Here is a 26,635-nt window from a genome sequence, read left to right as displayed (position 1 = left end):
TTGAACTACATACCGACCATAAAAGCCTGAAGTGGATCTACACCCAACCTGACCTTAATATGAGACAACGAAGATGGATGGAGTTGTTATACGAATATGATTTTGGAATTAAATATAAACTTGGGAAGGAAAAGCTTGTGGCCGATGCTTTGAGCAGGAAGAGTGCTATAGCGGCTGTCACAACCTCTACTACTTCTTTAATCGACCTTATTCGAGAAGGTATGACTAATGACCCGTATTACCTAAAAATCCAGTACATGATGAACTCAAATAATCACACAGAGAAGCAAGAAAGGTAAATCAAAGTCTTTCACATTAAAGGTGATGACCCCTTTACTTCAGTAACCATCTTTGTATTCCAAATCAATATGGAATCAAACTTTAGATATTACAGGAAGCTCATGATATACCTATAGCAGGACATCCATGATACATGAAGACTTACTCTACTGTAAGAAAGAGTTTCTTTTGGCCAGGACTAAAGCGTGATGTATTGAACTATGTTACAAGATGTTTACATGTCAACGTGTTAAAGCTGAACGAACTCATTACCCCGGTAAGCTTCAACCTATTGATGCTCCACAAATGAAATGGGATTGCATATCCATGGATTTTATTACAGGACTTCCTACATCTCTGGGATATGACTCTATTTTTGTGGTTGTTGATATGCTTACAAAAATGACCCATTTGTTTCTAGTCAAGACAACATTTACGGCTAAGGATATAGCTCAAGTCTTCATGAAAGGTGTTTTCATATATCACGGTTTACCTCCACGGTTAATTTTTTATCTGATGTGAAGTTCACCTCAAATTTTTGGAAATCCTTATTCACAGCTATAGGAACCCGGTTAGCCTTTAGTACTGCTTATCAAACCTCAAACGCATGGGCAGACAGAAAGGACAAATCAAATCATTGAAGACATGTTACGAGCTTATTGTATGCATCAGTAGAGTAAATGGACTAGATATTTGTATGTGGTTGAATTTGCGTATAATTCCTTATTCCAACGTTCAATTGGGATGTCTCCTTTAACACATATTTAGGAAAATAGGGAAAAAATCACACATTTGGGACGATTCTTTGTGTCTCATGGACTTGAGGTAAGGTTGTATTGTACTAGGTTGTTGCATATATGAAAACTGAGATACAATGTTTAGTGGATGCTTATGAGTCTGCAAGATCCAATATGGTCCGTTTTCAGCAACCATACTATACACTAGAGTGTTTTTGCACATGTTAGTTTACAAATACACACACACACACACTCATGCACGCGCACGCGCACACACACACACATGCTCATGCACCCAAAACAAAATTTTCTTCCCACACATGCTTCATTTTATAAAACAATTAAAATGTAAGTTGCAAGAAACTTGGGTGACTAAAGTGAAAAAAAACACCATTCATATTGAATAAGATTTCTTGAAGATTACAAATGTGGGATGCTGTTATCAATGTTGATAACGACCCTAGCTATGGGTGGACTAATTGGAACCATTGCTAGAAGATTACAAAGGTAAAAGGCCAATGCTAAGCAATCATTCCTCTTCATTTGCATTGACATTTGATGGTGCCTCATGTTCATCAAGTTTCAATTGACTCTCTTTGGCCTTGAGGATTATTGCCTTTGGAATCTTGATTTTTTTAGGAATTCGTCCACCCTTGGGCTTCCATTCCCAAATGATGTAGCTAGTATCTTCCCAGTGTTGAGGATCATTGATGTTCTCTCTCCAATACTTGTTCCAACAATCCTTGTAAACCTCCACATCACTTGCATTCTTCTTCTTTGAAATTGGTGCCCAGTATTGTATCTTCACTTGAAGATAGGTTGCCGAGTCATTGTTCTGATCGATATCTGTTGCTGCCACTCCTAACCAAATTGGTTAATTTTCATCACAAGTTTGCACAAGTACAAAGTCTCCCTTTGCCACATCAAGAGTTGGGTTGAACTCCTCAGCAGGTTTGTTGCGCATTGGACCACAATAGTGGTCCTCGATTATGTCAAGTACTTCATCTAGACCATCTTCCAATGGAACTTCAAGCGGATGATATTGTTCACGTATAATCCTTGGCTAGAAGTCATCAAATAAAGTGTTTTCACTTTGTCCAGGGTTTTGCATAGCTTGCATGAGATTCTCCCAGTACATAAGAACTGGGTTGATCCACCTAGCATACTCACTTTCATCTCCTTTCTCTTGCAAGTGATCTTTCCACCAACTAACATACTTCTTTAATCCTTCCATAACTTTCTCACTATCTTTAACATACTCAAAGGGTGGTAATACTTTTGGAACACCTTCAAGAATCTTGGCTCCTCCTTGGTCATTTCTCTTCCATAACTCTATACCATTTTCGAGTAACCAATCCACATTTTTAGGGTGTACTTTGTACTGCATCAAAGGTATTCCATCACTCATATAGAACCTAAATTGCAATGGCTTTGAATGACCCACTAAGCTATCTACTCCATCATGTAAGAACCCCTTTACAAATCCTTTAAAGTCTGCCACCTTTTGTAGGAGAAAAGGTGTTGGATGCATGCTAACACACTCACTGAAGATCTTCATCAAATGTGGAAATGTAAAAATGGCTTGTTTTCTAAGCTTCTCAGAAAAGCGACCGAACAATGCATCAATGTCTTCATGAGTGTGACCAACCATAATAAATCCAAGCTGCACAGTGTAAAATACTCCTCGTGCAACCAACAATGATAGGTATGCAAACACATATCGATTCTTATTTTCCGAACCACAATTGTCAAGTTGCAACAACAATTTTCTTGGCAACCTCTTGAACCCAAATACATTGCCATCCTCCTGTACATGTGCATTAGTAGCAAAGATTGATTGCATCCTTGGACAATCATTTCCCTGTCTAGAAGCAAAATTCTCAGTGTCCACATTCATATTTGTGATTAGATCAATCTCCACCTCTTCATTCTGAGCACTATGTTCCATGCAGTACTGATTTTTCTCCTTAAGCACTTTCATATGGTAATAGAGAGAAGTGGTAGACAAAACACAATCAAAAAGATTTATTCGTGGTTCTACACTTGAGTTTTCTAAGCTCAAGTCACCAAACATATGTTTATCTCTTCTTTCTAAGTTTCTTAGACATTTTGAGAGAGATGCAATTGTGAAGTTGGGATCACTCGGCCATAACCCCAATGCAAAGTGACCATAATTTGTTTGTCCATGTCCATGAGTGAGCATTCCTGTCAAGGATACTGGAAGCCTCTCAACTCCATTGAGAGATTTTGGAACTGGTTCAATTTGTGGTATACAGTCTTACTCTGGTCCATCTTGTCATGTATAATGCACAAGAACTTGGTTGGATTCATTTCTGAAAAGCTCCTCCAAGTATAGTACAGATTTCTATAGCTCATTTGTTGCAACATGTGTACTCTCCTCTGTGCCATGTATCTAGCACGCTCCACCTGATTTTTGGTAGGACCTTTATTGACGTGCAAATGTCACATTTAGAGAATGTGCTTGATTTTGATAAAGTGACTGTCTTGAAGACTGCGTTCCACAACCTGAGAATGTTGGCTGTGACAACGTTTTGTATTCCATTGTGACAAGTGTGTCGTTTACTTCCCGCAAACTGTCCACTTGTTTGTACATCGTTGGTAGAACACGTTGAGTTTCCCGAGTGCCGTGCATGGTTGCCCTTGACTTATGTGGCATTTGATCTGCATTATTATCTATGAAGCCCTGTATGAGTGCTTTTGCCATCTCAACATGTGTCAAGCTCTTCCTTATTATTCCAGTGTTTCCATGATTGCCATTGCATGTTCCATCCAAGAATTTTTTATGCAGCCTATAAAATTTTGACTTTCCTATTCCATGCATTACATACCATGCTTTACTACATACCTTTTTTCCATCAAAAGTAAACTCAAAGCATTCCTCTTCTTGATCTTTTCTATGAGCCATGCTCATACAATCCAATACAAATGTGCATCGGCTAGTGTAGCTTTGTCCCCAAAAGTCTGCCCTCGCTTGCATGATTTTGGATCTGTTTCCAATCTAGCAGCATCGCATCTCACAACAATCAATTGTTGCAACTTTTTGAATGCTTGCAGCATCACATTGTTTGTTGAAAGCATGAGTATTACCTTTTTTATTTCTAGGCCTAACTCTATGTACATAACTCCTTTTCTTACCTGTCCCATCTCTTATATCATAGTCATCGGCAATGGCATCCTGCTCTCTATCATTTTGAGTATGAAGAAGAAGACCTAGTTTTGTACTGGTGATACCTTCTTCAAAACTAGTTTCAGTGTTGTTATCTATGCCATCATCCTCATACTCATCACTCGAAGCATATAAGCTGTCAAGGGAATCTCCTGTTTCTTCCATGAGGAAATCTTGAATACCCTCAATGGCAAAAGAAGATCCAGTGTCTTTAATCAAGGGCTCACCATTTTCAAATGTGAGCTGCCTAATAGGCTAGCTTACCAAATTTAAACTTGAAATATCACTTTGATGTGGATGCATCAACCCTTCCACAATGACACCCAAGCTACTCTCACCTAGTTCAGTACAGTTTATAGCCTCATATGGGTGGACCAGCAATACCACTCCATTACCAAGTTTTGTAGATCTATTCTCAGCCCAAAGGATGACTCTTTTCTCTTTCCAACTCGCTCTATTTATCATGCCATCTTCTTGACCAACAAGAAAATCCTCATCTATTGTGTGAGATTTTCCTATGTCCATAATAATATTATGCAATGGCCATTTGATGATGCTTCCAATTGCTTGAGACATGGTTCTTGCATCCATTGTGACAAATGGAATCAAGAAGGTGCCATCAAAACTTTCTAGTACATGTATCACCACACATGTTGTGCCAATCAATTCAAAACCACAATGTTGAGATGCATCAGTGGAATGAATAACCCCACGAGCTTTCCTTCTGGAACCATCAACAAGAAACACTGAATCACCTTGTTTTGGACCCTGCAATTTTTGAGAAAATCAAGAGATATCATGGAAATTGTATGTCTGAACATATAACTCAAAATTTAATGCATTCCCAAGATACACTCACAATTTTGGCAAAAGCTTGCATCCCATTCAATTAAGAAAATCTACATTGAGTCAATCCATGGAGGATGGTAAGAGGCTCAAGCTTAAGTTTGAGCCTGTATGTACATCCAAGTGCTAGAAATCTAAAGCTGACAAGAGTTTCAAGATAGGGACTATGTTACATTGCAAAGGCACCCATGGAATTTGATAGGAGGATGAAGCCTTTATGCACATCCAAGTGCTAGAAATATATAGCTCACACGAGTTACAAGATGGATCTCGAGTTATATTGAATCAACCCATTGGGGATGGTAGGAGGCTCGAGCTCAAGTTTGAGCCTAAATGTACATCTAAGTGCTAGAAATCTAAAGCTGAAAATAGGTCCAAGATGGTGCCTAAGTTACAATGTTGGAGCATAGATGGAGCCTAAATGTAGGTCTAAGTGCTAGAAATATATAGCTTAAAGTAGTTGCAAGATGGATCTCAAGCTATATTGAGTCAACCCATGGAGGACGGTAGGAGGCTCAAGCTCAAGTTTGATCCTAGATGTACATCTAAGTGCTATAAATACCTAGATAAAAAGAGTTTCACAACGCCAAAGTTTCATAGAGGCAAGCATGGAATTTTGTAGGTGGCTCGATCTCAAGTTTGAGCCTAAATGTACATCCAAGTGTTAGAAATCTATAATTGTCACACGGGTTGCAAGATGGAGCCCAAAATACACGGAGGCACCCATGGAATTTGGTAGAAGGCTCAAACTCAAGTTTGAGCATAGAGCACATTCAAGTGTTAGAAATCTACGAGCAACAAGAGGTGTGAGAAAAAACCCAACCTATGTTGAAGTAGCCTTGAATTTGGAAGGATACTCAAATTGAAGTTTGAGCTACATTATACAGTTAAAGAGTTGTAAGGTGGAGCCAAGGTAATGATGAGCTTTACATCAAACCTAAGTTTCCTTGAATGACCTATCAAAAGAGTCGGAGCTTACAAGAAGGTGAGGCTTCAAAGTAGTTGCATGAGTGGCTCAAACTTAAGTTCGAGCCTAGTTAGTCATATAGTTTTCTTTTAGGATAGGAAATTAGTTCGAGTATAGGTGGCCTTGGAGATTATTCTATGACAATTGAGCCTTGATGGACATTCAAAATACAATGAGGTTTTTTTTTTCCAGTTGTTTATGTGTAAATCGAGTCTTGGCGATTATAGTCATGGTGTTTTACATGTTGTAGCACGACAATTTTAGATGCAAAAAGGTGCCGCAAAATCGGTTAAGCAAGAGGGTTGGTGGAGGCGGGTCCCTCACTCATTGATCCTGAGAGGTTTTAGCCAAGGGAAGTCAAAAATATGTCCAACTTGTGAGTATTATTTTCCCACAACTCTCAAAAAACTAGTTCTAGACACCCCTAACTTCGGCAAATTTTTTGACCCCTTAAACGTCATTTTTTTGAAACCTGCTCAGAAAAGCGTAGAGCCGCTCTCAAGCTACAGGCTCATAAAAAATGTTTTGCAATCGGACTCCGTATGTGAAAGTTATGGTGATTTTCGTGAAATTTTTTTTTTCCACTTTTTTTAACCATCATTTAAACCATTAGTTTTGGTCCACACATGTGAGTTTGCTAATCTAACCTTGGTAGGGTTGGTGGGAAAATCTATTAAAGACTTTTTAATGCTTTTGAAACCTTCTATATTATAATAGGTTTGGATTTTTCTACAGACGGTGGCGAATTCGACGATGGCGCGACAGGTGAGATTCTTTACTCTCGCATCTCCTTGCCCTCTACGCATCTGCTCACAGCCCCAGAAGGCTCTTTTTCACACCTCTATATTAATTCTCTCTCTCTCTCTCTCTCTCTCTCTCTCTCTCTCTCTCTCTCTCTCTCTCTCTCTCTCTCTCTCTCTCTCTCTCTTCTACATTAAAATAGGGTTTGGATTTTTGTGCAGACTGTGAAAAAACCGAGGACGACGTGATAGGTACGATTCTTTACTTTCCCATCTCCCTCTCCTCTATGAATCTATTTGCGGTCCCAAAACGCTCTACATTAACTCTCTCTCTCTCTATGTGTGTGTGCATGTCTTTCTCTTATTGATTGCAGGTGAAGATCTGATATAGCAGTGGACTCCAGATTTGAAATTTGAATTTCAAATTCGAAAGGCTTATCCATGTGCACCACTTTGTCTCTCTCTCTCTCTCTCTCTCTCTCTCTCTCTCTCTCGTGTGTGTGTGTGTGTGTGTGATATCTTCTTCTAATCTTTCTGTGTAATTACCCTCAGCTCCTCTTAATCACTCCCTAATCTCTTCTAATCTCTATGTGTAATCTTCCTTGCCTCCTCTTAATCACTCTCTAATCTCTTCTAATCTCTCTGTGTAATCTCCCTTGCCTCCTCTTAATCACTCCCTCCCTTCCTCTTGTCTCGTGTGTGTGTGTGTGTGTGTGATATCTTCTTCTAATCTTTCTGTATAATTACCCTCATCTCCTCTTAATCACTCCCTAATCTCTTCTAATCTCTCTATGTAATCTTCCTTGCCTCCTCTTAATCACTCCCTAATCTCTTCTAATCTCTCTGTGTAATCTCCCTTGCCTCCTCTTAATCACTCCCTCCCTTCCTCTTAATCTCTCCTAAACCTGCATCAATTAAAATTTCATTCTACTAACCATTGTAACTTGTCTTTTGAGATTACATTCACAGGTCCTAACCTTCTACTCTCCTCTCAGATATTAATCTTTTCCTCTCCTCTAATTTATTGTCCTTTTTCAATTCTGAATGCATCTCAAAATTCAGTCTTCAATCTCATTCTATTAGTTTCTAATCTCTATTTAATCTACTTCTAATGACTACATATACTCATTATTGTTTGCTACCGCCTCCTTGATACACCTTTTAAACTCTATCATTAAGTTAATCAAACTACAACTACGTCTAAAATCACGCTCTATAAATTGAAAGTAAGTGGCTATTCTCTAATTAGAGTACTTAATCAATAAGTACTTTAATTAACTTTTTTTAAAGCTGTAATTAAGTAATTAATCTACTTAAAGAAAAAGATAGATAACAACACTTACTTGGTTGGGTATTGAGTGTGACATTTCCACTTGACGTAGATTCTTTGCTTTTGATATTTTAGCTCGTTTTGGGTGCCTTGTTTCCTTGTTGAGAAACTAGAACAATGAACTGATGTAGCTTAAACCTCACCTTCTAATGCTCTCAAAGCACTAGCATATTCCACTCTAGTGTGGCCTCATGAGCTTATTGTGGATATTTTAGCATGATAGTGTTGCCTCATGCAAGTGCTTGAGACTTAACCAGGGCCAGAGCATAATAGCAAGTCTGGCTTAATGGCATCCTTGTGGCTACTTAGGGAAAGAGGCTCGAGCTTAAGTTCGAACCTTGCCTACATATGCTAATATAGCAAGTCTGCCTTGAACTTAAGTTTGAGCCTCAACTGTATATGTTATTTAGCATTAGGGTGTAAGGTTAGCCTCATGACATCTGTGTGGCTACCAATGCCAATAGGCTCAAACTTAAGTTCGATCCTCACTTGCATATACTAGATTAGCACCAACATGTAGGGCTTGTTGCTACCAAGGGCATAGAAGAACACCTTTAGGCTCAATCTTAAGTTTGAGCCTCAAGTGCATATTCTTTAGAACTAGGATGCAAGGCTTGCCTCCTAACATCCTTGTAGCTACCACTGGAAAGATCCTTGCTTGCAGTGTAGCCCTACTATGCAAGGGCACAGCCTTATGACATCCTTGTGGCTATCAAGGACATGGAAAAATATCTTTAGGCTCCAGCTAAAGTTTGAGTATTTCATACTGTAGCTCTAGGGTGAAAGGTTAGCGTCGTGAAATCCTTATCGCTACTAAGGTCATAGAATAGCATCCTTGTGGAAAAAAATGGGAAAAAGCTTGCACTTAAGTATAGACCTTGCGTACAAATGTCAGTATAGCTTCATGACATCCATGTGGATACCAAAGGAAAAGAAAAGCACTTTGAGGCTCGAGCTTAAGTTCGAGCCTCAACTGTATAAGCTATTGTAGCACTAGGGAGTAAGTCTAGACACATCCTTTAGAGATACTAATTCCAAGAGGCTCGAACTTAACTTTGATCCTCACTTGCATAGGCTAGTGTAGCACTAGAATGCAAGCCTCATGCCATCCTTGTGGCTACCATGGATATAGAATAGCACCTTAAGTTCAAGCCTTATTTTCATATGCTAGTGTAGCACTAGGATGCAAGGCTTTCCTCATGACATCCTTGTGTCTACTAAGGGTAAGAGGCTCGAACTTAAGTTTGAGCCTTGCCTACATATGCAAGTATAGCACTAGCATGAAAGTCTAGCTTCATGACATCCTTGTGGATACCAAGGGAACAGAACAACACCTTTAAGTTCAAACTTAATTTTAAGCCTCAATTGCATATGATACTGTAGCATCGGTATGTAAGGCTAGCCTAATGCCATCCTTGTGGCTACTTAGGGAAAGAGGCTCGAACTTAAGTTCAAACCTCGCCTACATATGCTAGTATAGCAAGTCTAACTTAATGAAATCCTTGTGGATACTTAGGGAAAGCGGCTCAAATTTAAGTTTGAACCTTGCCTACATATGCTATTGTAGGCTACCTTAATGACATCCTTGTGGCTACTTAGGGAAAGAGGCTCAAACTTAAGTTTGAACCTTGCCTACTTATGCTAGTATAGCAAGTCTAACTTAATGAAATCCTTGTGTATACTTAGGGAAAGCGGCTCAAATTTAAGTTCGAACCTTGCCTACATATGCTATTGTAGCAAGTCTGGCTTAATGACATCCTTGTGGCTAGTTAGGGAAAGAGGCTCGAGCTTAAGTTCGAACCTTGCCTACATATGCTAATATAGCAAGTCTGCCTTGAACTTAAGTTTGAGCCTCAACTGTATATGTTACTTTAGCGCTAGAGTGTAAGGTTAGCCTCATGACATCTGTGTGGCTACCAATGCCAGTAGGCTCAAACTTAAGTTCGATCCTCACTTGAATATACTAGAGTAGCACCAGCATGTAGGGCTTGTTGCTACCAAGGGCATAGAAGAACACCTTTAGGCTCGATCTTAAGTTCGAGCCTCAAGTGCATATTCTTTAGCACTAGGATGCAAGGCTTTCCTCATGACATCCTTGTGGCTAGCCTTATTTGCATATGCTATTGTAGCACTAGGGTGTAAATCTAGCCGAGGGACATCATTGTGGCTACTAGAGGCAAGATGCTCGAGCTTAAGTTTGAGCCTCACCTAGATATGTTAGTATAGCACTATCATGAAAATCTAGATTCACTAAGTCCTTTTAGGATTCATGCAAGAAAAGAAAAACAAGTCTTAGGATTGCACTTAAGTCTAGCCTCATGGCATCCTTTTGGTTACCAATGACAAGAGGCTCAAACTTAAGTTTGATCCACACTTGCATATTCGAGTGTAGCACTAGCATGGAAGGCTAGCTTGATGACATATTTGTGGCTATCAAGGGCATAGAATAGCACCTGAAGGCTCGATCTTAAGTTCGAGCCTCAAGTGCATCAGGGAATAAAAATTCACTTAAGGCTCAAACTTAAGTTTGAGCTTCCTCTCCATATGCTAATGTAGCACTAGGGTGCATGCCTAGCCTCATGACATCCTTCTGGCTAGAAAAATTCACTTTTAGGCTCAAACTTAAGTTTGAGCTTCCTCTCCATATGCTAATGTAGCAGTAGGGTGCATGCCTAGCCTCATGACATCCTTCTGGCTAGAAAAATCATAGAGCTTCACTTTTAGGCTCAAATTTAATGTAGCACTAACTTGCAAGACTACTCTCATGAAATCCTTGTCGCTAGCAAGGGTACAAAATAACATCTTTTGGCTCAAACTTAAGTTCGAGCCTCGCCTACACATGCTAGTGTTTCTTTTAAAATGTACTGTTTAACTTAAACATATGCTCCTTTTTTAGGTTCTAATATTGTTCTTTTTGGTTGTTTCAGGAATGGAGGCTTCCAATGTACCAAGTATACCAGAACAGGGTGCACAAGTCTTCACACTCGATGTTCTTGGAATGTCCACTCACGCCAAAACTACTGCTTCAAGAATAAAGGTTGACAAGACCTTTGAATTAACAAAAGAAGAAGGACTGAAGTGGTTTGTGGATATCTACGATACAGATGCAAACTACAAAGGTGACATCCATCTATATTTGTCACAAGGTGATATGAAATATGGAGACATGGGGATTTTTGTGGGTGTCAAAGATGATGTGGATTCAAGAGCAATGCCATGCTTTGCATGTAATGTGCTACCTATTGGAGAGACCACAAAGGCAAACAAGTTTTGCTTATCATTGGGCACTTTTCATGTAGCAGACATGAATGTTAGCAAACTAGGAAAATAAAATTAGGATTGAAGATCTCCAGCTTCACTAATCAAGAAGACTCAGGTGTGGACTGTGTGGAAGACCTAGTGAAGGCAGTGAAACATGCAAAGCGAGTCTTGAGCTTACCAAAGAAGATTGTACCTGCAAAGAAACCAATAGGGGCACTATCTAAGAAAGTTGTGGAGAAGACAGGGGAAAGCCATAGTTAGGAGTGCACTTGCAACATCAAGAGGTGCCCATGCAAGCGCTTCAACACATGTAGAGAAGATCACTGCCACCATTAATTTAGAGGAGCAAGAAGGTTCACAAGAGCAAGATTCACAAGGACTCAGAAGAAAAATAAAGGCAAAGGATCATTCTACTCTTGAGGAAGATCGACAAAAACTAGCAAAGAGGAAGATGAAAAAGAGTGCAGAAGAAAAAGAGGTTTTTGAAGAGGAGTTGATAGACATGGAAACTCCATCCGAAGATAACAAGGCACTGACCTCTTTAGAAATCAAGAAGGGATTCTATCCTTTTGGGATTAATGAAGTCTTTAGCATTGACGTGACAAGGTGTTTTCCTACTCCATCAAACTATGTGTACAGAAGATTAAATCTAGATTGGGGCAGGATTTTGACTTTAGACTTCATTCAAGAACCAAAGCAAGAGGAGATACTAGCAATTTTGATGCCTTGTGATCCTTCCAAAAAAAATCCTCTTGACAAACTTGCCAAAGAGGATGTTCGCAATGTTGATTTTACTGGATCATCTCTAGAAACACTCCATTAGTGCTGCAAAACGTTTGCACGGTGCAAACGTTGGAAAGGTTACCCCTCAATTGCGTCAACAATTCAAATATAGACGATCAAAGATTATTCTCAATTGCCCACCAAAGATCTCTCATGAAATCTCCAAATATGCGAATCTATTTGTTGCAATGTCAATGCAAAAGGAGCCATTTCTTGACCAACTTATGCAAGCACGAGCACAATGGCATGCAAATGGTTGTCCTTCTAAGCCACCACCTGGTGTCAACCAAACCAAGAAGGACTTTGAGGCTTGGAAGGTACTTGTTTGATTCTTTGAAAACATGGATGTGAGTCTTTTTAATCAATATCTATTTGTAAACTAGAGTCTATCGTAGGCTCAAGCAAGACCTCCATGTGCTCATTTTAGAACTTAAAGTGAGGTTTTAACTTAAGATTTAGTGTCACTTGCATATGAGGCTATAGCACAAACAAGCGAGGCTCGAACTTAAGTTTGAGCCCCACTTACATATACCCATGTATTTTGGACTTTGCATACATGTATGTGAGCATATAAAGAAACAATTCAATCTAGCTAGGTTTGAACTTATTAAGTATGCCTCTCAATCCCACAAGTTAGAGCCTTGTCAATATTGATATTGGAATTTTCAATTTTGCAAACCTTTGTTGAGACAACAGAGCACACACTTCAAAAGGGATTTGTTAAGACCGATTTGCATTTGCTTCTATGTGATGAGAAGATATGAAGAATTGGGTCAAGATCATGAGACAATATGCTCGAGGCTTGCTACCAAATACAAAGGGAGAAACAATTGATGAAGGTTCCAATGAAAATCCTAAATTTCTAACGATGAAGGGTGGTCAGATTCGACAAGCACCTGGCACAGCAACACTGATGCACCTACATTGTTCAGGTGCATTTTAGGCCTCGAGAATAAAGAAGTTCTTGAACTACAAAATGCAATCCTGGAGAAAACCATCTTGCTAAAGAAGAGCAAGCATACCCCTCATAGAATGGACATGGATGAGATGGCTTGGAAGCTAGAAATAGATCGAGTGTTGAAAGAAGCAATAATATCATTCTTCTTTGATTTGACAAGGGAAAATTTATCTTGGGAGCAAGTTTGTGAGAAGTACAAGCTAGGAGAGCATGAGTACAATCAAATGAGAAGCGATAGCCAGTACTATGTCAAGGACTCCCTCAACAGAGCAAAGAAGACTCCACCCTCACTTCCAAAAAGTGTAGTAACTCTCCTCAATCATCTTTATAGAGCTAATATGGGCATAATATCTCAAGATGAGTCTATTCCATGGAGAATCAAGGGGGTGGGCTTTTATATGGGGAAGATCAAATACTTTTTCAGTACAGAGCGCATACCATTTCAATTGGTCATCTTGGATCTTCATGGTACTAAAGAAAAGCTCTCTGTAGATTTTTTTGCAAATTTGGCAGTCAATCTAAACACATTGAATGCACAAAACGAATATGTGCTAGTGTGTTTCATTGATTTCATCAATATCAGAATGCTTGTTGAAGGGGTTTCTAGCCAGTTAACTAAGTTCCACATTGAATATGGAAATATCCAAGCAACAAGAGATGACTCATGGATAGATGGAACTGTGGACTCTGCAATGGTTGCTCTTTTTGTTAGCAAGGTTGATAGATTTGAGGCTATTGGCAAGGCTCATAAAAAAGAGTCTTTTTCTCAGGCTCTTGTGGTAAGGATCATGAATTTATTGATAGAAACTTCATTGATGGCCTTATCACAGAGTTTTGTCCTTAGCAAAGCTATGTTTTGAAATTTTTTTGCGGTGGAGTTGTGCTGGAGCAAAGCTTGTCGAAGAAGAGAAGGGCAATTGCTCTATGTAAAGATGATTTTGAAGCAATGGAGTTAGAAACTCAATGCTCTAGTCTTTTGGAGAGCGATCCGTCCTTGCAGGAGTGGTGTGGTGCAAGTCAAGCATCACTTGCGAGACAAACAATGGAGCTTGATGATAAAGAAAAAGAAGACCTTAACAATCTTGACATCGATGAGCAACAAAGCAGTGGAGAGGATGTTGATGGAAATGAAGACAATGATAACGTAGACAACATGGATGATAGTGAAGTTCAAGAAGCTACGAATTTTGATCATCAAGCGGGGGGAGACAATGTTGGAGAAATGAGTCCAGTTGTGGATGTTGAGTGTGCAAAAGAAAATGATGAAGATAATGAGGATGATGATGCAGGCAATGAGGATGTACAAGAGGATGTAGAGCCCCTCAAGACATTGTAGTAGCTGATGAAAAAGGTGCGAATGCTTCTTAGAGTATTTTTGATACTAGGTTTAATGATGCATGCCATTATCATGTACCAATAGACTCCTAAAGTGTAAAAAGGCAGGATAGTGTATTGAATTGATCAATTGTGATGCTTTAGGTCCTTCAAACACTATTTTCTTAATACTATCTTGTGTCTTTATCTAAAAGTATGTCATTTTAATTAGATTTAATTGTTGTTGTTTTAAAAAATGATGGGGGGGATCAAACTTGAGTTTGAGCCATCACAAAGCACATGTCTTTATTTAAAGTGCCAATTCACAAATCATAGCTAACATATAGATGTGTATTAAGAGTAAGAAATTTTGGTTTTGGTGAGACAATAGTGAAGCATTACCAAACAGTAATGGGGCTCAAACTTAAGTTCAAGCCTAACAAGGAGAGATAGTGAAGCACTTGTGTATGAACTTCAATCACAAAAGTCATGGCTGAGTTGTTCTAAGTGAGACTTGAAATTCCATATCCTAGTGTAACACTTGCATATGTTACGTGAAACTCATAATGTCTTCGTACCTAACAAGGCATTGAAATTTAGTTTGTAGGCTCGAACTTAAGTTTGAACCTTGCCTCCACATGTTAGTGTAGCACTACCATGTGAGGCCGAGCTCATGAGCACTACCATGCTAGGCCAATCTCAAGATCATTGTAATAATATACCACATACAATACTTACGGATCATGAAGTAAAAAGGATCATACCTTGAAAAATTCATAGTTAAGAGGTTTTTTGAGTAGGCCTTAGATGTGCACAATATAATAATTTTATACATAGTGAATGCGTTGAGACTAGACATGGCTTGAGACTTAAGCCTTACATTTGAAACATAAGCTTAAAGTTAAGACTTAAGCCTTAGGCATGAGCTTAAGTTTGAGCCTCACCTCCAAATGTGAAATAGGTAGCATGTTAGGTGAGCATCACGTGATCATGTGTATAAGTTTCAACGACAAAAGTCCTTGTCATAGAATCCTACCTCAGTACTTCCAAGTGAAAGCTCATAATTTCATATCCTATTGTAGCAATTACATATGTTAAGACTTGAGTGCACATAGTATTAAAGGTTTTCACATAGTGAATGATGAAGACTAAAAGGGGCTTAGGGCTTACATTTTAAACTTCAAGCATAAGCATAAATTCTGACACTTAAGTAATATGTTTGAACAAAAGCCTAAACTGTGAGGCCTAAGCCTTAGGTTGGAGCTTAAGATTAAGCCTCACTTTCAAATGTGATTTAGGTATCATTCTAGGTGAGCATTTAGGTATCATTCTAGGTGAGCATTTTTGTGTTAATGTGCTAAATGGAGCCTTTCTAGCATAAAACGTCTGGGTTAGAAGATGGAAATGAAATGGATTCTATGGTTATTGAAAATCCACTAGACTATTTTCTAAATAGGTAAAAATGTGGCTTTTTTCATCTTTCAGATGAAGACAACAAAATAGAAGACGAAGATAACATATCTCAAGCAGCACAAGTGCTACCCACCATTGTTGGAGAGACCCAGTTTCATAAAGGTGATCTTGTAGAGCACAAAAGTGATATTGTAGAACAAACCTCTCAAAAAACTTCAAATGACATGACGAAAGAGAGCGAGAACATGCTACCTACAATTGGAGAGATCCAAATTCATGAAAGTGACATTAGGAATAGTGAAGAGGAGATGGTGGTGGTAGAGCATCAAAGTGACTTTGTTGTGCAAAATTCTCCAAAACCTTCACACGACACTAACAACATGCCTCAAAGAGATGAGGATGCAGAGGGTAGTGAGAAGAAGGGTGAAGCCAATGAAGAGCTCCAAGCAACTCTTGCAACCAAGGACATACAAGAAAAAATGGACAAAGGGACAGGAAAAGCGACACCAAATACAAACAAAGTCCAAAGCATTCAAGAAAGGGAGCAAGGGATTGAATTTGGTGAGAAAAACAAAGGTACTTATTTGTCCAATGTGATTAGTATAGATATGGCCCTTTTTGGAAGATAATACAAAATTCTATTATGTTGTCTTTGCATGTGGAATTGACATTCAAAATCAAGGATCTAGTGTGCCACAAGTAGACATCAACATTGAGGAGCTACGTCGTGATGCACGAAAACGTAGGCCACTTGGAAGCTTATATTCTTTTGAGAGAGATGGAGATAAATTAGTCTTTCAATCTTCCCACATCAATAGAGAAAATCAATCACTTTTAGGAGACATCATTATAGATGAGTATGGGAGTATGAGACATAAATAAACGTGTGCAATTTACAATTGTGTGTTGCAAATATATGGTCCCTTGTTTTGAGATTTATAAGTGCAAAACCTTAAATTGTTATCATTCTTTTGTATCGTATGCAGACAATATTGCTCATGCAATCAGCATGAAGAAACATGCACTCATTCTTGATCTTAATGGAGTTTTACTCAGCAAAGAAGACAAGAGGCATCCATGTACAGATTGTGTCAAAATTGACCTTAGTCACACCACAATTGTTGTTCGCCCAAGTTGTTTTGAATTTTTGGATGAGATATGTCAGTACTTTCATGTTGGTATTTGGTCCACCATGCTACAAAAGAATTTTTTCACTTATGTGAACACTCTTGAAAAGCATGCACATAAAAAATATCATTTCTTTATGGTATTGGTACAAGAAGATTGCTACATCCATAATCTTCGAAAAGTGTATAGACCGGATAAGCCTAATGTTGAGGCTATGTTTAAGACTTTGTTGAGGGTTTGGTATCAGTGCAAGAATTTATGCAATACAAAGAATACATTGCTCATTGATGATAGCCCTTTCGAGGGATGTATTAACCCAAAAGATAAATGCTTATATCCGGAAAGTTTTCAAGGGAGGCCTGACTATCTTCTTTGCAATGAGCTTCTACCATACCTTTTAAATCTAAATAATACAAATGACATTCGATCTGTTATTTTGGCTAGGACAATCTCCAATCACAGAGGTTCATGAACTATTTACAAAGTTTCAAGACATTATGGAAAAATGGGGCATGTTCAATGTCCAAGTTCTAAGGGAAGAACTTGACAACAATTCAGTCGAAGTGGAAAGCTCATCTTGTGCATCTTCACAGCTACCATTGTGCAATAACGTTAAATTATGTTCAAGAAAGTAGGGGCAAGAAAGCAGTGAACTCCTTAAGCAAGGATCCAGCTATGTTGGCATCCAAGTTTGGTGTGCCACTATTATCTTCAAACCAGCTGAACTTGTTAAAATTGTCTCACAAAACAAAAACTTTGAGTGATCAACATGCTATTGATTATGCTACTAGCTTGGGGTATGGTCATGGTCATTTCATTAGTGGAGTTGCAGCAAAAGCATACATATCAAAGCTCCAAAAGGCCTACTTAAGCTTATGGGTAGGACTCACTTTAGATTTATCAAAAAATATAAAAAATCAAATCAAATTTTTATCTAATCTAGTATATTTGTTATTGCAGGTGGAAGAAAACAACCAGTAAGGGCTTGGTGTGCGCGTTGACTCAATCACTTGGAATGTTCACATACATCTAGAGTGGTGGAAATGTGTTAAGAAGATTTTGACCAAAACAATGTGTTGGGTTCAATTATTTGAACATGAACCAAATATTTACACTTTTATATTTCATCAACTAGATGTTATTCAACCTTGGAAAAGAAGTCTCTCTTTTATCTTTGTGGTTGGAGCTCTTTGTACAAGATTTATTATGTGTATTGAAGAAAAATATTTTCTTTTGTTGTCTTCTCAAGGTTTAGGTCTATATATATCATGGATAAAATAAATAATGTTGGTGAACACTATGTTAATTGAAAATAATATCTCTTCCATTGACCATCATGCATTTTTTTTGGAACAAGAGATTCTGAAGCATATAAATTTGATTTCAAATGTACAAAGCATTTACTATTGAGGTGGCACATGTCATTGAGGACTCATAGGCCTAAAAGGGAATTGATTCCACCACCCTCAAATACTATATGGAAACAAAGAAGAGTATTGATCCTTGACTCAATGGTGTTTTACTTAAGACCATTGAAATGCAACATGGTGATGTATGCCCAGATTGGGGAAAACATATGCATCTCGTTAAAGAGAGTACAAATGTGTGGCATTTTATTCGCAAAGATGCATTCACTTTCCTTGATTTTTGCATGCAATGGTTTGAGGTGTGTATTTGGAGCACTAATAGATTGCAAAGGAATCTTCATATTCTTGAGTTATGCTTTCCACAACACCATCAGAAATTTAATGTCATAGCAGGACAGGCAGCATGCCAAAAGACAGATCTTCTGATTGGATATCGATTTGTATACCATAAGAACTTGGATGTAGCATGGAGAAATTTTCATGATTTGGATGGAAATAATACCTTAATTTTTTACGAGGCCCTTTGCAGTGTAATGTGGAATATGCCCGAAACCTACTTGATTTTTCCAAAAATGTGGAATCAATCAATAGAAGAGCTTGAAAGTTTTTTGGAGAGAACAATCACTGCATGGTTACTTGGTTGGATCTATGCAAGGGACAAACGAGAGTATACTTGCAATATGTTGGTAAATGAAGCAGCTTGTGATAGAGAAACCTTGTACGTATTGGAGAAATACATGAGAAAACGCAAATTTTAATGATGTATTTATAGTCATTGAGCCTCTTGGCATAGTATCATTTCCTCGGATGAGTTGTAAAATACTTGGATCCATGTAAATGTGTGAATTGGATTTTATTTTCTATCTTGGTGTTTTTAAACACCACACTATTTTGAGGTCCCTTCAATTCTAAAATTTGTTTTTTATTATTGTAGATTCTTTTCATGAGTATTGATATAGACAATTCTTTAACGTTAATGTCTCAAATCTGAGCTACTGATTCAAAGAACTTTTTCTACATGAATAATGTTGTATAATGAAAATTGAGTTTAGCGCCATGCTTACCTCATTCTTTTGATGTCATTGTAGTTGATGCATATGAGTATGTATATAAATGCACATATCCCTATAGATATATGTTGAGGGGTATATGAAACATAGAGTGTAACCGTGAATAGATGATAGCTCAAATTACACAAAAATACTAAGTTTTTAAATAGCGTTATAAGAAATGGGACTTGAATAATTCCCAAAATTCCTAAATAGGTCTTCTTTTGAAACATTGTACGGACAAGAGTGTCTTACTCCACTCAAATGGACAGACCCTCTCATATGAGTTCAAGCATCCAAAGAAATGTTGGATGAAATGCAACTACAAACGGACCTTATACGACAGGATATTAAGACTTCTCAAGATAGACACAAGAGTTATGTTGACCCAAGACGATCTGCCATACTTTTTGAAGAGGCCAAAACGTAGTTCTTTATCAATGGGTAAGTGTAAGAAGCTAAGTGCTAGATATTGTGGGGACCTTTTGTAATCACATAGCGGATTAATGATCAAGCTTATAGGCTCTTGTTACCACCACACATAAAGGTACATGATGTTTTTCATGTCAGCTTTCTCAAGAAGTATGTACCTGATCCGTAATATATTCTTGATGATTCTCTATTATCTACATCTACTGACGAAACTTTTGAAGTATATCCCAAAGTAATACTTCAGAGCAGAACCAAGATTCTGCGTAATTGGACCATTATTGAACACCTTGTTAAATGGTCAACGTATCTTCAGGAAGATGCCACTTGGAAACGTGATGATGTAATGAGACTAAATTATCCAAATTTCATGTTGAGGTCGAATTTTTCAAGTGTGGGAGGATGTAAGATCACCAATTTTTGGGTCTCTTCTAAAAATAAGAAAAATAGCTTTCAATATCTATTTTATCAAATTTTGACTTAAGATGCTTGATTGACAGTATTGGAAGGTTCTAAAGTAAAAAGAAAGGCCGTTTCCATGTTCCAGTCGGTTAGACGAATGCTTAGTTCAATTTTGAAAAAAATCGCTATTTTTAGCTTTTTCATGCTTTTAGGTGCTTTTTTACAAAAAGCAACGTCAAATCCTTAATCTACGTGTTCCAAGGAAGCTATGGTTCAATTTTGTAAAAATCTGCTTTTTGAGTCTAGCTACAGTTTCCATTAGTTGACCAGATACTGTTAAATTGACCAAGTTTGCTGTAAAAATTGAATGGTAAGTGGGAGAGTTGACCACCAAAAGCAAAGGCTTGTTTTTAGAAAAGTCCCAAAAGCTGTGCAACTATTTTAGGCAGAAGAGGTAGCACTACCTTCACTTTGGGACACACGTTGGGCAGCTGCAGAACCTATAAATTGGCATAGAGTGCTCAGTTTTCAGTGTCGTCTGTTGCGTCTACTATCACAAGGCTATAGTTATCTATTATACGGAGTGGTGCAAGCTCTTCATCACCATCTCCATAAGCTCTTCTCTCTCTAGAAGAAGAAGAAGAAGAAGAAGAAGGACACTCTCTCTCTACTTGCTTACTATCTTCTCTCTCGTTTCACGGTGTACACGCTCTCTGAAAGCTTTCGTGGTGAATACCTCTACGTAGCTCTCATCATCGCTCTCTTGCGGCAAAGCAAGAAGCCTTTTGATAGTCCATAATTGATTCTAAAGCACACTGAGAAGCTCTAAACTCCATAGCCATCATCTCTCTCTCTCTCTCTCTCTCTCTCTCTCTCTCTCTCTCTCTCTCTCTCTCTCTCTCTCTCTCTCTCTCGCTATGTCGTTTTTCTGAGTAGTCACCCTCTCGGTGATTGTTTTTTCGCATCACACGAGTGCATGTATGGATTAATCGAGTATGTATGAAGTTGTCCCATAATTATTTCATCATGTTCAACACGCTGATTTATGCACATGATGCGTTTATGGTCACGTGCGTGCATAAAAAACGCTTTTCATTTCACGTCATAGAGGCAGTAGGAACATTGTTTTGGTCATAAATCACAAACCGCTATGAATCAGCCCGAACACTTTATACCATAGAAAAAACACATCATTTAGAACATTTTCTCTGTTTGGTGTCATATGAAAAACACGCACGAGCTAAGAGATATGGTCAAAAAGCAGTTTGATGCCCACTGTAAACCAATTTTTTTGACTCAGGCTCTTTGGAGACCCACTATATAGATTCACCAAATGGGAAAACCCACTTAACCAATTGAAAATCTTGATGAAACTTGATGATAAATGAATTTAGGTCTCCGTTATCATCTCAAGAATGAAAATTATTAATCGTTCTATAACCGGTTTTACCTACACGTGTAGGGGTGTACCATATGACGTTGTAAGTTAGCCGAGCTGTTTTTATATGTTTTATGGTTTGTTTTGGTGATTTGATTTCAACTATTAGATGACCATAAACTTATGTGAGAGTATATGATTAAACATCCCAAACCGCATAGGCAGATATGATTAAAGTGGCTTTCTTTTGTGGTTTCCGTTTGTTGTGTGAGTACCATATGGGTGAAGTGGTGTCATAGAGTGATAGTCTATATTATGGAGCTTAGCTTAATGCATTGGTTTGAGGTAAAATACTTTCATTTGCATGTTTTGCATATTCTCAAAAATGCCAAAAATTTGTTTTTTGCATATGTGTGAAGTTATGGTTTATGGTTGACCTAAAGGTCGGAGCTGTTTTGCATCATGTTTATGGTGATGGAATATTATCATATGATGTATGGGAATTCATCGATTGATGTGGATGCCTCATATGCATGGTTATGATTGCTTTCCACCTTCCTAGGTCAAAACTAGCTCTATGTGCTAGGGAGGTGAAGTGCAGATGTGATGCATCAACTTTGCATGGTTGGATGTTGTCAAAATTGGATTTTTATATAAGGTTTAGTTGCAGGTTGGACTCTTTTTATGCATGAAAGTATCAAGTCTTAAGAGTCACATGTGTGTGGACTTCGATTAATTGCAGGGGATATGTCAAACTCCAAGTGTGGGAGTTGGTTCAATATGGTTATGATTTATGGTTAAGGGCTGAGATTCTCTCATGGATTCTGGTTGTGATTTTATGGTGGAAGCCAGTGGGGCTCATGGTTTTTTTTTTCTAGATATAGGTTATGCTGCCTAAATTTTTGCAGCCATGGTATGTTCTAAAGTGGTATGCAGGATTGATTGTGCCTAACCCAAGTGTTAACCCTCACGGCTCACGGACACCCTATCACCTATGATGGACGTTGTATTATTTACTTGGTAGAGTCAGGTACCGGGCTTGTCGGTCCAATAGGAAAAGGGCAAGAGTGATCAGTGATGAGAGGCGAACTCTAACTGGATCATTCAAGGGATTAGTTGGCTAAGCATGGGCGCCCAAGTGTGAATGGGGCGAGCTCATATAAAAGTCAACTAAACCTAAAATTCACTCATTCTCTCATTTGTGCAATTGAAGAGTGCTCTTGCTCCATCTCCATCTTCTTCTTCTTCATCTCCTTGTGTGTGTGTGTGTGTGTGTGTGTGTGTGTGTGTGTGTGTGTGTGTGTGTATGCGTGAGAGAGAGAGAGAGAGAGAGAGACTGCGATCGAGCATTATGGCGGCACGACAGCGGCGAGGCGGTTGAGCGTGGCGTAGCGGCGTCTCTCTCTTCTTCGCGGCGAGGAATCCTCCACGACAGGAAGCGTAGAGCGGTGAGTGACACACCAACGCCATCTTTGAGCTTGCTAGTTTAGGCTTGTTGTGTGCTTGGAGCCATTTGTGGCTCGCACACAGTGTATCGGCAAGTTCCTTGCATTGACACGTGCGACAGACGCGCACATTTTTGGCGCCGCTGCCGGGGAATGCCATACACTAAGCTTGAATGGCACTCTGTGCTTCTTTTGTGGTGCAATTTCAATTGTAGGAAAGGTAAGGAAGGAGGGTGTGTGTGTGTTGAGAAGAAGTATTTTGTGTTACTACTGTGTATTTTTTTTGTTAATGGAGTTTTCAAAGGTACTGTGTTTTTTCTTTGTGTAAGGTGTTAGTATTAAGGTTGTTAGTTCTGTGTAATGTAATGTACAGTAAGTAAGAAGTAGATCTGTGAGAGCTAATAGAGTGTGTTAGTGTGTAACAGTACGTGTATTAGTTGGAAGTAGGTAGGTAGAGTGTGTGTGTGCTCTCGGGCAGGCCACGGCGACCTTATCCTTTTTTTTTTAAAATAAAAATAAAAATTTTAAAGGTAGGACCGGGATCGAGAATATCTCCCAGACCCAAGCCCAAGCTCACGTTCAAGCTTAGGCATCTATTGCCCTTTAAAATTACGAATTTTAGCTTCACATGTAGCTAAAAATCGACTTTTTTGAGGACCAAAGGAGCTTCAGGTGACCGACCGTTGTGCTGTAAAGCACACCGCGACCCTCTGAGTGATACGCTCATTTTGAGCTATCACACACTTTCATATAAAAAAACGATCATTAAAAAACATTAAAAACATAAAAAACACGAGTGAAAACGGACGCTTAAAAAAGTAAGTGGTTAACCTTCGAGGTTATTCGCCGCCGATGCTTGTAGAGTGCCAAAGGCACATGTATCTGCTCTCTGGTCGTGTGCGAGAGGTGGAGCAACTAGAGAGAATTTTGACTTACGCGAGTTCTCAATATCCACCTACTTTAGGTTCCAGACTCTCGGCGGGGACCCAAGGTTGTACAAACCAAGACCGGAACATAGCGGCTAGTGACTCTTCCTCTGACAACGACGTCATGGAGGGTTTCCCAATGCCTAATCCCAATAGCTCAAGCCAAGACATGCATGCCATGGGACCACGGTCCGGGCCGAGCGTGCTTAGCTGCTTGAAGGAAACCTTTAGTAGAGCCACTCACTCCGAACATGGAGCTAATGATGTAAATGAGGGGGGTGGGGAAGTGAATTCTCCATTCATGACCAACGTAGAGCCTATGCCCTTAGAGAATGTGCACGTGAATACTTCATTCACTGCACCTCCTGACTCTTCAGAGTTATTTCCCTCTGAGGTCATATTACCCGATGGTAGAAGCCTTGCCGATGTGCAAGAGGTTGAGCGATATATCCTTGCAGAAAGGGAAAAGGAAGTCGAGAGCTTACGCAAGGCGGAGCAACGAAGAGAGTTAAAAGCGAAAGCCCCTATGTCAATATCCTTGCTAAGAGAGCAATCGAGTGCTCCTGACTTAGCAACCGCTAAGGGCCAATCCCTAGAAAGCAACATTGCATCTAGCTCAAAGGACACCCCTAGCACCTCAATCATAGAAGGAGAGTTCTTAAATGAGAATTGGGAGTACGAACTACAAACGAAAACTCTGACCGACCTATACATAGGTCACACCTATCACGTGGGTTGGTTAGATGTCCTACAATCCACAATGGGCGCTAGTGGAGGATCAACAACAAAGAGTTTGTGAGGTCATCCATAGGGTCATTGAGTTAGAGAGACGGAACAAGGGGATCAACATTCCTTCAACGGGTCTCATGAGATTCTTAGATACAGGAAAGGATAAACAACCGACCTTATCGCAAATGGAGACTCCCTCGGTAAGTCCAATGGATCCCGCATATGTTGTTTCGCCAGGGGTCTCGGTGCAATCTGAGCCCACAAGTGATAGCTTTACCTTTCCAAGTCTAGCTCATCTTTCCCTTGATGACACCACGGCTACCATGCCTACCCCAATGATGGGCATGCCGAGAAACACGCCATGGACCTCATTTGTTAGTAAAGCACCGCTACATGGTAGCTCAATGCCTGCAACAGTACCTACAAGTGTGTACCAATCGTATGCACCTATGGGTCATCCCACTCATGTAGTCCCTACCCCTCCCATTGTTTCAACTACCTATGCTCCACAACCACAACACCTAAGTTCTTAATTCCATGGGACTATACCGGCTAGCATTAGCATGTCAGATCCGACGTCTGCTATGCCTAGGGCCACACATATGAACTTTGGGCCACCACATGGCACAACATCGTATCCAACTTGGAACCCAAGGGCTTCCTATGCGCCAAGACCAATGCCAATACCTACTCCACCTGAAGTCTCTGGAGCACCTTTATCCACGGTTCCTACTCACTTAGGTGACTTGGCCGAGCTATTGCTGAGAATATGCATAACACACCTGATAGAGATCCTAGAAGTAAGGCAGTACAAATAGCCAGCTCACATAAAAATTTAGTGGAGACGGGGATGTGAGAAAGCATATCGAAGTGTTTGAACAAATATGCGATTCTCTAGGAGAACACAATGACCTGCATAAGAGTAATGCTTTAAGCCTTAACCTTAAGTGGAAAGGCTGGGGATTGGTATAGAACCCTAAGGGTGGAAAAAAAAAACGATTTACCCTACTCTTAGGAGACTGTTCTTGAAAGAATACATACGAGAGGGAGTGCTTTGGGGTGTAGCCTCTCAGCTCCAAAAAGCCCGACGAGAGGAAGGAGAGTCGGTGAGAGACTTTATTAGTCGCTTGAAGCATTTGAATTCTCGTTGTAATTTAATGATTCAAGGAGAAAGAGTGTCTGTTGAGCCTAAATCTATTAGCTCGCAAGCATCAGGGTATCAACCAATGACCCTAAAGCCTATTGCTAAGGAGCCAAAGATATCTGAGATGACTTTAACAGATCTCACCAAGGCTATTCAAGAGAGTCTTAGAGACAATCGTGCTCCGCAAAACAATCATATGTATCCAAAAAGGGAGCAACAATGGTGCTCAGTATGCTATGGACCGCATAGTACCAGTGAATACCCTACTTTTAGAGTAAAATTCAATGGGAATTGCAATGCATGTGGAAGGTATGGTCATCAAACTAAGGATTGCATAGTATTTAAGCGCGCGATGGCCCATAGACCAACCTTAGCATGGACAGACACACCTCGAGTGCCTGCATTGATGCCGGCCCCACCGCTTGAACAAACAGCACAACACATGGTCCCTAGGGCCCAAAATGTTGTTCAAACCTTTACCAACTCCAGTGCTAGGACCGCAACCACCACATTCGAGAATCACTTCAGTCAATCAAGTGGGTTGTGAGTCATCTATTGCTTGTTTGGAAGGCTGTGAGGAAGACATAGATCCTAATATTTCCTATGGGATCGATGCGCTTGAAGAAAGTCCACAATACTACATGGAGGACTATTGGGGACAAGTCAAACCTGTCTATCAAGTAGCTGCTCTTACTGCAAGAGGCCAAAATATGAATTACACTACTAAGAGACCACCTCTTCAATGCTATGAGTGTGAAGGTCCACATCGTGTGGTCGAGTATCCTATTAGGCTACAAAAGAAGGCCACACTAATGCAAACCAA

This window comes from Adiantum capillus-veneris, chromosome 25 (genome assembly GCF_014529385.1).
Source record: "Adiantum capillus-veneris isolate H3 chromosome 25, ASM1452938v2, whole genome shotgun sequence".
Classification (NCBI taxonomy): domain Eukaryota; kingdom Viridiplantae; phylum Streptophyta; class Polypodiopsida; order Polypodiales; family Pteridaceae; genus Adiantum; species Adiantum capillus-veneris.
Note: the sequence above shows the minus strand (reverse complement) of the source record.